The 15,750-nt window shown below is 35.9% G+C and overlaps 1 protein-coding gene across 4 annotated transcripts in view; it reads right to left on the bottom strand.

Annotated features, from left to right (window-relative positions):
• LOC129780537 (serine/threonine-protein phosphatase 6 regulatory ankyrin repeat subunit B) overlaps positions 1 to 15,750 on the bottom strand; it is a 176,997-nt gene that overhangs the window by 152,887 nt on the left and 8,360 nt on the right. The window lies entirely within an intron of this gene.

Below are 15,750 nucleotides of genomic sequence, written 5' to 3' on the forward strand. Positions count from 1 at the left end.
TCAGTTTCCTGATATAGGTTTGGCTAGAGCGAAGAAATAATATTGTTTTTTTTTTATCTGAAGTCAAATAAACCTTTCGATCTGTTGGTGCCACTTTCAATTTCGCACAAAAACAGTGAGGTGCGGTATAACCAGAGATGCCAACTTTCCTTATTTTTCAGGTTTTCCCAGACTTTTCAGCACGCTTCCTGATATCCTGACGAACACTCAATTTATCCAGATTTTTCAGAAATGAGCCTGATTTTTCCTGATTTTTGTACTCTTTCCATTATTCGTAATAAATATACTGGTTTCCATGCCAAAGTTTAATGTCATGATAGTTCTCCGGTTCGCTCTTGTATATATCTTACATTAAGTTAAATTCTCTGGACGCAAGCCTGTACTTAACTTTTTTTATCTCTACCCTCAGTTGTTTTGTAGCTTTTCAAAACAGTGCTAGAAAATTTCATGAAACCAGATTGTCTGACGAATTTATGAAATTACAACGAGATTAAGTTTGAGGAACAACATTGCTCTATCGAGGATAATGTTTATGTAGATGTATCCTCAGAGTTATTAATGTAGGATTACATTTCAGAAATTTTATTACAGAAATTTACAGAAAATTTTTGAATCTACAGTCAATATCAAAAAATTTTATATGTAATTTGTTCGTCTGATTTAAAGTAGAATCAACTGTAATGATGGGACTATGGGAAATATATCTATACTGCCCATGTTTGTTTAGGAGATAAAATGAACAAAACCGACTTTTTCGCTGTTTCGGATTCTACACAATGTAATACGTTTGCTCAACATGCAATCACACATTTGTTGTTCGAAAACATTTGAGTAACTTTGAAAAAACGTTTCTGAAAAATCACTGTTTGTCCGCATAACAGACGTAGTCAACAATTGTCAGTATTATGAGCTATAAGCTAAATCTGCATTTGAATCACATTCTTTGTAGAGTCCAAACATGTTTGCCACTATAGTGTCTTATTACTTAGTGTTTCCTAACAGATGAATATAAGAAACCATTGAAACGCTGCTCATATAATTACTATTTTCTGTACACGATGAACAAAGAGAAGCAATGTTATAATTACCTAAATTTCTGCATTTGGATCTTCAAGTAGATAATGAAACAATCGGATCAGTAGTAAAATTAAAATAATATTGGTTCTTAGCATTATAACTCCTCGGATTCAACATTGAATTATTCCACATACTCAACATTTACTCATACCGTTGGAGTAAGTCACTCCACCATCTTTATGCGATTGATCGTGATATCGGTAAATCATGTTGCTAAAATTACCTACATTGCAGATTGCCTTTACAAATTCTATTAATTGAAAAAACACGAACCTGTTGTTTTTATCATATCCCAGAGTATTCTTCAGGAAAAAAGTACTATAATAGACTCGCAACAAATCAAGAGCACCTTTTCCAGACATTTCACTAAATTTCTTCTAAACCTTTTTGATTTTATCCGATAACAACTGAGACTACCGACAAAGACGTTTTGACTATTATCGGAATTGTAAATACTAATGCTAGAAACAGAGAAACCTGGTGATTACGTCTAGCTATGCGGACAAATGTTCATTGAAACGATTGATTGTCCGCATAAATAGACGCAAGCGTTTTCCAAATGGAAAAAAATATGTTATAATCCGCAAAATCACCTAGGCCCTTTTTTTGCCGATAATCTCCTTCAACTGGACAGATCATTTCATCGGAAATTTGCATGGTTATGCTTGTAGGCCAAAACACAACAAAAATGCGTTTTCCCAACACTAATGGTGTTGTCGATTACGTCTTCTATGCAATCATGGGCAGTATAGCTGTACTAAATATCATGAAAAATAGTAAAAATTCAGCAAGCTGATATGCTTTCCACATTTGTCGAGTAAAGATTCATTCCAAAGCATAGACGATGGATTCAGTGAAATGTTAAATATTCATATCTCTGCAATTGACTGTAGTGATGCTGTAGGTTTTTTGGAAAAAAAATAAACTATTAAAAGGTCAGGCGAAACACTAGCATTTCCGCTTATGCGAGGATTTATACCCGAAGAAAGATATACTCTGTTTCTGGTGGGATTTGCAATGGATTCTGTCTTATGAGCTACCAAACCAAAATGAGCTATCCTGATTTATCCTGATTTTTATTTTCATTCTTCCTGATTTTTTAAAATTATAGTTGGCAACCCTGGGTATAACACAGAGTTGACCAAACCGATTTTAGTCCAGATTTTACTTGATTCACTTGATTCTAAAGCGGCTCATACATCTACAATATTATTGCACAACATAGGTGGTTGTGAAATAATATTGAGGGTGTGTTTCAGATATTGAAATGTTGTACAATATATTGTATGATATCAAAAAAATTAGATATTTATTGTGCAACGCTTACAATATTGCATGATCTATGTGTGACGTTGTGCAATATAATGTCAAAGCTCATGTTTACATTTACATCGTCTCGGGTGTAAAGTGAAGGTATCCTAAAAAAATTCACAGACTGTTATTCGAGGACGCGTGTGTCGCGATGGCCATCAAAAACGCCGACGAAGATTTTATTATCGAGTTTATTGAAACTAATCGTTCACTTCCGGCATTATGGGATATCAAGTATCAGGTTCCAACGAGTACTTGCGATGAAATATTGAACGTCAGTAGCCAGCCTTGTACAATATTCAGGACCGACTTCAATATCATCCCCAAATGATTCAATTTCATTGCACAATATTGATTGTGACGCCATAATATTGTAAATCTGTGGACAACCTTCAATAATAATGTCAACAAATTCGTACAATAGTATTGTGCGTATATGGGGCGCTTAATATTGCGAGTGATATAAGGCCGATTTTAATTCCGGAGAGACTCCTGTTCTTCGGACCTTATCTAGAGAATTTATATGTTGGTGGCAGATCACGGTTGTAAAACTGGCTCAACAGTTTATTGGCCTCGGTAATGAGTTATTATTCCTCTTTCCCGTATGTCATATTTCTCTATTGGGCGAAACGGAATTTATTGTATTCATCTTTTATGGGATAAAGTAATCTACTATATAGGCCGAAAAGTTCCGGGATTTTTAACGAAAACTATGGTTTTTTGGGCAAAGCTGTATTTATTCCTTCGTGGGCAATATACTTGGTACAGCGAGTATCCAACATTTAAAACGAAACGTCTAAATCTTCGAAATATCCCTCAGTGCCACTCTGCAGACTGCCTATTGGACTCTGGAGTGTGATAATGGATCTACGTTTCATCCATTACTCGATTACGCTTCAACAAACCGGCTTTTGAATCATCGACGCGTCGCTGTTTTTAGTCGACGATCAGCGAACGCACCACCCATCACGCGAATAGCTTTTTCATGTCCAAAATGTCGTGCAAAATGTATCCCATTCTGGATTCGTGCTCTCTTCTCGCCTTCCAGAGCGAGGTGCATCTGCGGTGCTTGTACGGCCCATTTCAAATTGTTGTTCTCGAAGAAGCAGAAGTGGAATAACATTTCGTAAAAACACTGCATTGACTGTTTAGGAGTTTTTCCCATCAGAAAAACATTGTTTGATCAAAATACGATATTCCCCTTTTTCCATTTTCTATGCGAATGCTCAGGCAGTGACACTTAAACAAATGATGTTTGTGAAAAATTAGCGAAATGTCCCGGGATTTTTCAGCCCATGTAGTGCATTGTCGCTGTAGTATTCTAGAACAGCGGTACAACTTCGTCAGCGAGGCTACAAACACATGGTGTCGCGGGCCGCAAACAAAAACATAAATAAAGAAGGGTGGTGTTCGAGGCACGATCGGTTTGTTAACGTAGGATTGCGAAATTATTACCGACGAGAAACAAAGAATATAGAATTTCAAGAATGAAGCTCTTTATTACGAACAACTGGCTTTACGCGCATTCGATGACGGAATCGTACGACCTGGTTCTGATAGCTTCTCATCAACACTAATGTACAGTCAGAAGTGCAATGAAGTACATCAGAATCATTTACTTCTGTTTCTGCATCAAAAACACCGTGATAATTGGGTAATTTGGAATCAATTCATAACATCCGGAAAATCAAGGCATGGTTATTGAATAGAGGTTCCAGATTCTGGACTACTCAGCTTGTTTACAAGACCAACGCCCTATCAAGAACTAATGAGGAGTGATCGTACGAATAGTAGATGCAGATTACAAGCAGTATGAGTGATTTTGAGAGCTTAAACAAGTAATATCTTCCACGTAGAACGAGATACACACTACAACATGGCGCAGATTGGTCAAAACCACCCCGAATGGGTTATTTGAACTGATTGAGAACTAAAGATGATCTACACCCAAACTAGCGTTAGCAGAAAACATGCCATCTTTGGCAGAAAAAATGCCATTTTCTGGTCATGAGAGTCAAATCCACAAAAAATGAGCTATTTTGATGCTTAAAAATGGTTTGTATGTATGCGAGCAGACATCTCTTTCTGTTTTCTTTTCTCTTTTCATTTGGGATTGTGCAAATAAAAAAAGTCCATACGACATCAATGGGGATCGAACCAAGGCCGGCTGGAATGCGAAGTTGCTTTACACGACCACGCTATCCATATAGCTGCCAGCGCTATTATAAAGGAGCGTGATAATATTACACTTCATCATAAAATGGAGTTGGAAGGTGTTTTCTAAGCCGATAAAGAAGAACATGAACGAGAATATATCTTTCTCTGTCTGGGCCGTGTATTTGGCAAACTATACGAAAAGCTTTCATTAAAATGTGTCTCCTGTTTCGCTCCCTCATATTGGCTCTAGCATATATATTATACAAATGATATACATGTATTGGGGAGTAGAACATTTTATGTCATATTTCAGCTCATTTAATGTAATAAATCGGGATGCCAGAAAATGTGCTAAAAATTAACTTTGGGTGTACGAATTAGAAACTTATTGTAATTACTTTGAAATTGAAATATTGTAATTACTTTGAAATTGAGCACTTTTTGCCCGAATTTTTCCATCACAACAGTCGTATCCGCAAATTGTACACTCTCTCCAATCGATTTGGTATAAAATTGAGATCCCGGCAGTGTTCTGAAATTTCTTTGACGTATGTTATGTCACCCATGAGAATGCACTGGTTGGGATTGTTCAAAATACACTCATATAGCTTTCGGGTTTTCATCCACTTCTGCTGAGATCCTCGAAAGAACACTCAATACCGAACTTTGCGACGATTCGTTAACACTTTCTGGGCAAACTTTGAATGTATTGCTATTTTGTTGTTAAATGTTGTGATACATAAAAATCATTATTCATTCCTTTTGTTTTGACTTCAATTTCATACATGGAAATGGCATTGTTGGTGATTTCCTTTAATGAATGCAGGTAAATGTAATAATTTAAATGCTGTATTTTGGTAAAAAAGTGAATATTTTTATTGATCTGCTCATTGCTATATGATAATAATTTTAAAAGCTTATTATGTTTATCGACTTCTTCGCCTTCAATATTTATTTTTAATCGGGAATACTACCGGAATTCATTAAATTATCGTCATAGATTTATATTCAATATTTTGCTTTCTTCGGTAATTTGTAACGGAATTCGTTATTTTGCGTAACAATAAAATAAAAGGTTATTTCATTGATGCATGTTTCTCATTGATTTATTTCTTAAAAAATAACTTATCAATGTAAATAATTGTAAATAAAGGTATTGTTTAAAAAAAATAATCGTTTCGTCATGGATAGCATGACTCATTATTAGCCTCGCTTTTATTAATGTGCGACCGCGCTTGCTCGCTTATTTTTAGTCAACATGTTTAGTATCTGTTTATACCGAACAGTCCTTTATACGCTACTTATTATTGTTTAATTTTTTCTTTCGGCTTCAACCGTCGTATCGACTGTCTTTGAAGTTCGCGATTCGCAATTTGGTCTTGTTTACAAGGTTGTATATTCATCTTTGTATAAATTTTTGCAAACATAAAAACACGTAAAACAAAACATTTAATTGTTTGTTCTTTGAAATAACTAGCTTGATCGGTAATTTTCATCATTCTATCAGCCTAAATTAAACAGATCATTTCGTTCAAAATTCGAATAATAATTCGTCGCTCCTAACGATAACACTAATTCAAATACCGATTTCCTCTGGAATCGGCTCTGGGGCGCTGTCTAATCGAATCGAAAGTCTATGATAACTTCAATTTCAGGCTTAGCTTGTGATGCTACAGCTTGAAACTAAAAAATGAAAATGACTTCTTCACTTCTTCCTTTCTCTTCAGTCAATTTCAATTTCGATTGTGTGTATCCACTACGTGTACTGAAACATCGATTCATCAATTTCGTTTTCGTTTTGCTGCTACTCTGCTTCACTCTCTTCACGTTCAATAAAAAGAATATCACTTCACCTTCATACAGTCTCGTTTCGCTTCACGTCCATTTCTTTCATCCTTCACACCGAAGCGAAATTATCAAATCGTCAAATGAAAATGAATGGTTTTTATTGGATGAAAGTGTTATTTCGAATGAAAATTTAGCTGGAACTCGAACCGTATTCACTGAAACTTATGAAAATGATAATGTGAAAGAATGTGCAGTATACTAGCAGGCATAATCAGTTGTCGGCGCGTGTTGTAAGGCTAATATGCCCTCATATACCTTTTTTAATTTCACTTTTTTTGAAAGACAGTATTCGTCCTATAACATGTGAAACCGAAAGCGACATAAAGCCCATTCGAATGATAATGAATAGAGCACTTTCAATCGACAAGTGAAAGCGTCTGCTTTCAAATTCAAAGGAAACAACAGCAGAACGAAAACAAAATTGGAAAATCAAATGTTTCAGGATGCGTAGTGAATAAACACAATCGAAATTGAAATTGACTGAAGAGAGAGGAAGAAGTAAAAAAGTCATTTTCATCCTTTAGTTTCGAATCTGTCAAGCTTTGGCCCCGATGGTTATTAGTAAGAGGGTACTACTGAGTCTAAACTTTGGGGTACATCGAAAATTCCCACAATCACTTGCAAGGTTCGCTAGGAAATGATCGAAATAATTGTTTTCTTCGAGATTGTTCACAAAACGATTGATAGATGGATGTCCAGTCCGGAGTTGTATAGAACCAGAAAGATTTCCAGTGGATATATCTAGATATATTTTTTTACAATCACACACTCTTTATTACCGTCGGTGTGTAGAAAAGCTTTTAAAATATACTGCGAGGCTGCTCATACTAAGGTACCATGTTATCACGCCTGCATTGCAAACGGCGATGCCCAGAAATCGTCTCATACCATTTAGTGCGTTAACTCTACCCCAGATTTTAACGGTCTGTAACACCATGCGCGAGTAAACGAGTTATGATTTTTCGTTCGAGTACAGAAGGGTCAAGTTTTTGAAATCAGTTTCTTCCAACGTCATTATCGGCTTGGCTCGGTTTCGAAATATTCTTCGTTTAAAGTGGGAACGGATGTTTGGGCAGTTCTTTGTCAATGACATTAACATCCCTAGAGAAACGTTTCCTTCTCAACTTGTGCTTAAGAATGTTCGGATCAAAAAGTGATCAAAGAAAATTGCGTGTAAATCGATTATTTGTTTATTAAAAAAATCTAAGTATCTTTCTTTTTGAAGTTCAATATGTATAAAAGACGCAAAAAATACTCAGTTAAGATTCCGGTCGACCTAGTCCAAATTGGCAAGCCTTTCGTTTGACGCCTGCCATAAGATTTTGTACAGTCACCTTATCCACTTTCTTCGCCGCAGAACGCCAGTTTGATTTGAACTGCTTCTCGCTGCTAACAGTTTTTTGGGTCTTCTTAAGGTTCTGCTTAACAATCGCCCAATATTTTTCGATTGGGCGAAGTTCTGGATTGTTGGGAGAGTTCTTATCCTTGGGCACAACCTGCATCTTGTAAGCAGCATACCACTCCATGGCCTTTTTTCCATAATGGCAGGATGCCAAATCCGGCCAAAACAGCACAGACAAGTCATGTTTCTTCAGGAAAGGCAGCAAACGTTTTTGAAGACACTCTTTCACGTAAATTTTCTGGTTGACGGTCCCGGTTGCAACGGAAATGTTGCTTTTCATGCCACAGGTACAGATAGCTTGCCAAACGAGATATTTCTTGGCAAACTTTGACAGTTTAATATGCTTGAAAATGTCTGCCACCTTTCCTCTCCGGTTGCTGTATAATACTCTTGTCCAGGAAGCTGTCTGAAGTATGCATTGACGTAGGTTTCGTCGTCCATTACCACGCAATCAAACTTTGTCAACAATGTCGTATACAGCATCCGAGATCTTGTTTTTGCCGTAAGGTTTTGCTTATCATTGCGATTTGGAGTGACTACCTTCTTATAAGTCGATAGTCCGGATCGTTTTTTAGCTTCATGCACGGTTGTAGACGATATTCCCAGCTTATTTGTGACATCTCGAACGGAGAGGTTGGGGTTGCGCTTAAAAGCGCTAGCCACTCTTCTGTTCGTCACTGCGGCTCCCGGCTTTCGATTTCCCCCAGATCCAGGCTTTCTAGTTGTCGACAAACGTTCCCTGAACACTTTTATTACTTTGGTGACGGTTGATTTGGCCACATTCAACGATTTTGCTATTTTTGCGTGCGTGTAGTTTGGATTTTCACGAAACATGTACAAAATTTTGATTCGTCGCTCCTCTTGCTTTGACGCCATTTTGATAACTAAAGATCTAATGTCAAAATCCAAATAGAGGCATCATTCTACAAACACACACCTACAAAATGAGGAGTGATCAGGTTTTTTATATGAATGATTAGAAAAAATACGGCGAATTTAAGTTGACCACTTTTTGATCCGAACACCCTTTATATTGATTAATAGCTTAAATTTCTATGCCAAATAATACGACTCGAGTAGGTCATTGGAACTTGCTGCAAGAATGTCAATTAAAAAAAGAACATGACATGTTCGTTTTAGTTATTTAAAACATATTACTGTAAAATTCATCGTATAATTTTATAACAAAACGGTGCAGAATACAAAATGACACACTTATATTAACTCATGATTCTACAACGAATTTGCTGTTCGAAAATACCAAAATGACGATACACAAAAATGACTCAAATTACTATTTGAAGCTTCTACAAACATTAACAAATATCAAGAGAATTGGCAGTTACTTTGTACCATAACCGGGTAAACTATAAATTTTTGAGCAGGTGTGCTAGAGCGAGAAAAATATCGATTGTTGATGATGTTTTATATTTTGATACATTTGATTGATACGGTAGCACAAAAGAAAATCGGTGGCAATATTTTCTCGAATATTCTCTGCCTGTTCCTAGAATGAATCTGTAAAATCCTTTATATGATGCCCAAATTAGAATGGTTGCATTTAATAACTACAATTCCTACGGCTGAAAGTCTCTTAAATAAAGACAAAAAATAAAAATAAATACAATTTTAGCTTTTTGGCGTTCGAAAATCACGACTAATTCACATTAAAGTGGCTCTCAAATTATCATTTCGCTAATTCAGCGGCTTAAAAAAAACAAAAAAAAATTAAGACATTGTCAGAACCCAATGATTTGGGAAACATGGTCCTAAACAGACCTCCCAAGTTTTAAATGCCATATAGTACCAAGAACATTTAATTTTTTTATTATTCAGCATTGAATTGCATATGGAATCGTGTAGCGAAACCAATTAGTGTGATTCACGAATGTAATAGAAGAGACATACTGACCCTAAATTAAAAAAAAATGCGATCGTCCCTAAGCGATCCACTAAGTCACATGAGTGGCGTTAGCTATCGAATTTTCAGTAATGTTAAAGGAATGGTGTCACAACGCTGAAAATTTGATTCTATGGTGACCTTTTTTTCTCCTTTCTCCGTATAACAGAGTTTTAGTTTTTTTGTTTAGCTAAACATATTCTGCATTTTTCGTTTTTATTGCTTTAATTACCGAACGAAATACCGTTGGATCTATGTTTGCAGTTATTCACATGAATGTACATCCCATGGCTATATACACAATAAGTTTTAATCCACTATAAATCACTCTAAAATAAAAATCTCAAAAGTTGGTTTCGGACTACCCCACATTTTTTAAAAATGCGGACTGTCGTGTACAGGAGACAAAATGTCGATTCATTTAAAAAAAATCATTCAATCAAATCAAATTTACCTACCTTTGGAATTATTTTAAATCTAACAGCAAATTTAACTCAAATTACATAGAGGTCAAAAAATTTAATTCCTTTTTTGATACTTTGAAAACACAAAACGACATTCAAAATTTAGCGATAAAAACCATACAACCGGATTGTCAGCGTTTGTGACATATTCCTATTGATATTATAGATAATCGGTACTTAGCGCCAGTTCTGAGATCTAAGGCCTTATAAAAAGGTTTAACAAAATTCCTTTCTTGTCCGTAACTAATAATACAAATACCTTCTTGGGCGATTTCATCCCCTTTGCTTAATAGGCGAACAACCACTATACTGTTTGTCATCACAGTTCAGGATTGTTGTGATAAACCCAAGTCTAATCCATAGAAACGAGTTTAAATGAGCCAAATGTAATCGAGCATGTTCTAATTCTGATGGAAATAATAAAATTATGGAAAAAAAGGCAAAGCAATAATCAAATCCTAAGCTTAAGTCAGAACTCTTACGAATCACCGCTAATCACTCGACCACGGAATCCAACAATGTCAAGGAAAATACAATGTTTCATCAGCGCCGTTTATTATTAGAACATAATGGTTACGCTCATTACGATCTCTGGCAGCGATATGCAAATTGTTTCCAAAGAAATATCTTTTGAATCATCAAGAAACCATAATAACCACAGCTGTACCATACGGACGTTTCATTTCCGCCTCTCGAGAGCCCCAGTCCCTAATAAAGATTCAACCACAGAATGACATTTTTGACGTGCCGACCCGTGGTCTACGGTACACGGAAGAAATGTCCACAAACGGCACTACTGCAACATGCATTTTCTTGGAAGCGAGGTCTAAAAATAATCCACACGGCTCAGCAGTGATGGTATTTTATTTTGTATGACCTCATCGGAAATTATGAACACTGCACCCCATCCAGATTAGGCCACGCTGGGCAACTGAAGGAGCTTTTATCGGCTCAAAAGGTTACGCTCGCGGGAATAAAAATGACCGAATCCTTGAGCGCGCAGAACAAATTACTTTTGTTTGAAATTGTAAAGTTCACGCAAAACGCTGAAATAGAAGCTGGAGGTCAAGCGGCCATTATAACGTCGTTTGTTCCTTTACCGCCCAGTTTGGCCACTGATTGCCATGCGTCTCCATCACATCGGAACAATGGAATAGCGAATAGCAATAGCGAAGCAATATGCGAAAAATAAAACAATCGTGTACGAAACATTGAAACGATAACGTGTGGCGACCTTGAAAACGAAAGCCAACATTCACCGCGGTGGTATTCCTCGATATGAAATCGCGAAGAAACGCGTGCCAAGCAACAGTATGGTTAAAACCAAATTTAACACTTATAATTTGCTTAATTTATGGGAAACAATGGCCAAAACATCAAACGGTAAAGAATTAATTTATGATGTTTTCAGGACGAAAATCTAATCAATAAATTCTGATGAAATATCTCAAGGGATTTGGTAAAAAAAATGAATGAGAATTACAATATGTTTAGCAATAAATTTTACTCTTCCAACTTTTTTGAAGCCCAGGAAATTCATCCACGTGTTTCAAATCTCAAAAAAAAGTGAGACAAAACTGTGGTACATGTTGCAAGCCGCATTGAATGACCAGTACCAGTTTAAAAAATATGCTAATTACATTTAAAATTCATTTAAATAATGTGCCGCGATAAGGGTACAATAAATTCAAATGGTGTTCTGATTCAGGGCGGGACGTAAAAGCGATAATTGCGGTTTCGGTTCCACTCTGCCAAGCAAATCATTCACACGAAACTGCGAACGAATTCGGGCACCTGTACCGAGTTAGCCATAAATTAACGTATTTTGGTTCAATGAGTAACCAAAACGTGCGCCAATGGCGTGGTTTAGCTCCATTTCACAAAAATAATGAAATCCACCGTCCCACTTAACATGTGTTTAACATGTGTGCGTGCTGAGAATAGGAAAATCTTCGTGTTGTACGAAATAATTTATGCCTGCGGTTGAGAAATGGTCGAACTGTGGTATAAATATTGCTGCTTATTTTTCTGTACTCTGCAAAATCCTTTTTTCGGATCCAATGTTTTTACAGTTGCACTAAAGTGGACGCAAGTACATTAAAGTGACAAGCAATGGCGACTCAAACGTTGGAAATCATCGGTCAATGCAAGGCAATGTGCAGCATTTTATAAATTCACGCCAAGGCGCACATAGCAAAACATACGGAGATTTATGGCATTATGCAACGGGGCTCTCTCAACATTGGCCCAGACGTCATACGGTATCCTTGCAACAAAGTGGTCTGCATTGTGGGATTGACCGTGTGCCCGAAAGGCGAAAACAAATAAAAAACAGACGTGATTTGCAATGCAGAAACTGGCCAACGGTCAACGTACTTTTGACCGTTTCGTGCACGGTAAAACTGATTTCATCGTGACTCTTTTGTGTTTCAAGATATATCTATTATTATTGATCCAGGTACAAGTACAATTAATTTATTGAACACCAAGGTGCCGATGAAATATTTCTTCGTTGGCAGGAAGCTCTCTACTTTGTCGCCTTTCTCAATTTGTGTATCTTTCAGGTGATTTTCCCGCCGTATGAGATGAGTTTGCTGATTTAGTTTCTATCGTCTCACTTTGCTCCGAGTCACTTATTTACGAAGAAAAGACCGTCACTCGTTGTAAAGACATCATAGTTGTTTGCATCTAACGACGATCTTTGCTGTGTTGTATGAAGAATCAAAAAGCCTCGATTTTCCAAAATCTTTTATCAACACCACATTTTAATCAGAAATCTGGAATTCGAGTAACGATTCTTCGAACAAAGGTAAGCGATGTTGAATACACCCTTGTAAAAAAATCAGTCACAGTTGAAATTGGTTATATGGTTATGGAAAATTCAGATTTTGGATAGTTACACAATGACGGAATATTTCATAAATTGAAGAGTTTTTTTTCTCACTAGACTGGAATAGTTTTTCCCTATGTGTATTTCTCTATGTCTCTATGTGTCTCTATTTTTATATCTCTTATAAAATTTCGTAAAGTTTGTTTTCTTTTTCTAGTAAAAATGATATTTTCCATTATCATGTAAAATCAGTAGTACCCTGTACATGTTACATCGCAATCAACTTGAATTGAATGAAAGAGAAACTTCATTTTAAAACATTGAATTAATTCTTAATAATTTCGACTTTCTTCTTGGCGATAATTCTATAAGTAAACTCAATCCACAAACCACTTTTGCTCGTCTTGTTTCGTAAATGAGCCATACTGATCTACTAAATCTATTAAAAAAATTAAAAAATGCGGCAATAATCTACGTGATATTTTGTGTTTTAAACCCATTTTGAAATGCTCCAAACCATTAATTTTAATTTTTTGATGTGTTTGGTACACCGAATTAAATATCACTGGAGACGATGTCCATAAATTGGTTGAGAAAAAAGTAGAAGGGTCTGAGCCTAGGGGCACGGACGGAACTTTGACGTAGGACTGTGATTGTTCAGATTAGTTGTTTTTTTAATGTAATTCTTTTCATTGTTCAGAAATCTGTTAATTTAATTCTTTTGAAACTCCAATAGTAGCCCTGAAAAGGGCCGTATTGGTTCTACTTCTCAATCCATCATAGATGAAATTGAGTTATTGAGAATTATGTATATGAGTCATGAAGATTATTAATATTTCATTTCGTTTTATTTTTGTGATTTGATGTAATGCCGATCTCAATAATTCCGCGCATGATAAACGTTGCCATCCTCCTAGTATTGGTCATTTTTCATTTTTCGCTCGGAAGACACTCGCTTAAGATGTTCGTCACCCCGTCACACACAGAAGTCTTTCGCTAACTGGACTATCTTCAACTGGGCTTATCAATAACAGGGCGTACGTTAACTAGGCTGCAAAGCAGTTGTGTATCAATAATAGATGTCATCTTGAATTTGAAATGTTGCTTTTGCTGTTTTGCAGTCCAGTTAGCGATTAAAATTCGTTAATTGTATTGATTTTCCGGCCCATTTCACGAACGATCACTATATGGGTGACACTTTCCTCGATCCTTTTATGAAATCTTGCATGAAATTTGAGTGATGCATGAAATCTTGCATCTGATTAAGAAGGTCTTGCTAATTTGTTTGATAGATCGAATTATTGCACACAATTTTGTGTTTCATACACCATTCATGGGAACGAAGTTGAAAGAAAGAATGCATAATACATGATTCACCTTCACATCCGCTCGCAAAACATATTTCTAATGTTTGTTAAATTGTTCACTTATTTTATTATTTCCACTGTTGATGTCGCGGGCGAAATAAATGTTGGATAAGTTTGCCTTCTAATGGTACATATATATTATAACATATATCGTTAGAACGATTCTGCGTAATATGCATTTGAAAACTCTTAATAAACGTTACATTTTTCGTAGAGTGACCCCCTATATAAAAATCTAAGACGTAGTCCTACGTCAAAATGTTGTTTAAACATTGATAGAAGCATTAGGTAGTTTTAAGATGCAAAACAACACATCACTCTATAAGTTCATTATTTGGGACTCATCGTAACTCACTCCCGGAGTGCGAGAAATGAACATTTTTAGCAAATCTCACTCTCTATCATATTTTATATGGAGTTTCCGAGGGAAGTTTTTCAAAAATACTTACCGAAATTTCTATACAAATAGAATGAAAACTCAGTTTTCCAAAACAACAAATCGTGAAATCGCAAATCGGTGGCTTCTTTTTCCATAAAAATGACTCCTCCAAGAGGTCTATCAACTTAGTAAACAGAACATTATAAGTCGTTATTCACCAGATATGGCATCGTGTGCCTTTTTTCTATTTCAGAATCTTAAATTAACGATTCGTAGGACCCAATTTGACAGCATTGAAGACATCAGAACGAATTAGCTGCGAGAGATGAAGGCAATTCCAGATTACAACTATAAAAAGTGTTTCGATGACTGGATTGTTCGTTGGAAAAAATGGATTTGCTCAGAAGCTATTATGAAGCCAATAAAATAAACAAAGATGATGATTGGAGCATTCCCAGTATGTATTTGACAGGAGACAAATTTCATGCCATCTCGTCCTTGGAATAATTAGACTACAAAATGTTTTTCTTGATTTTTTACAAAATGTTCTAGCTCAACAACTATGATACCTTCAATGTTTTTTTAACTCTCCCGTACTCGCGCGCAAAATCGTAACTCGTATACTCATAGACTGTGCGTGTACTTTGTAATATTGCTAATGTGCATTTTAAGGCGTTATTGGTATTTATTCAAAAAAACGGATACAATTGAATGAAGAAACTCCAGAAAATGTTTTTTCTTCAATTTCATTAAATAGTCATTGAATCCAGCCACCTCATTGATTCTCGATCTGTCAGACCGTATTCGTGAGTATAGCATGGTTAAAGTGTTACACTGGAAATGGAAGTGTTATGGTTTTTGAGTCATATTTTTTAAAATAATAAGTTTTAAAAAAATTAAGCATTTTGACTTGAGGGGATAGTACACTGTGAACATCATAAAAAGTATGTGATTTTGGCGATTTTTTTCTTCAACGAGAAAATAAATTACTATTATTAACCTGATATCACAGTTG

The sequence above is a fragment of the Toxorhynchites rutilus genome, chromosome 3 (assembly GCF_029784135.1).
Source record: "Toxorhynchites rutilus septentrionalis strain SRP chromosome 3, ASM2978413v1, whole genome shotgun sequence".
NCBI lineage: Eukaryota > Metazoa > Arthropoda > Insecta > Diptera > Culicidae > Toxorhynchites > Toxorhynchites rutilus.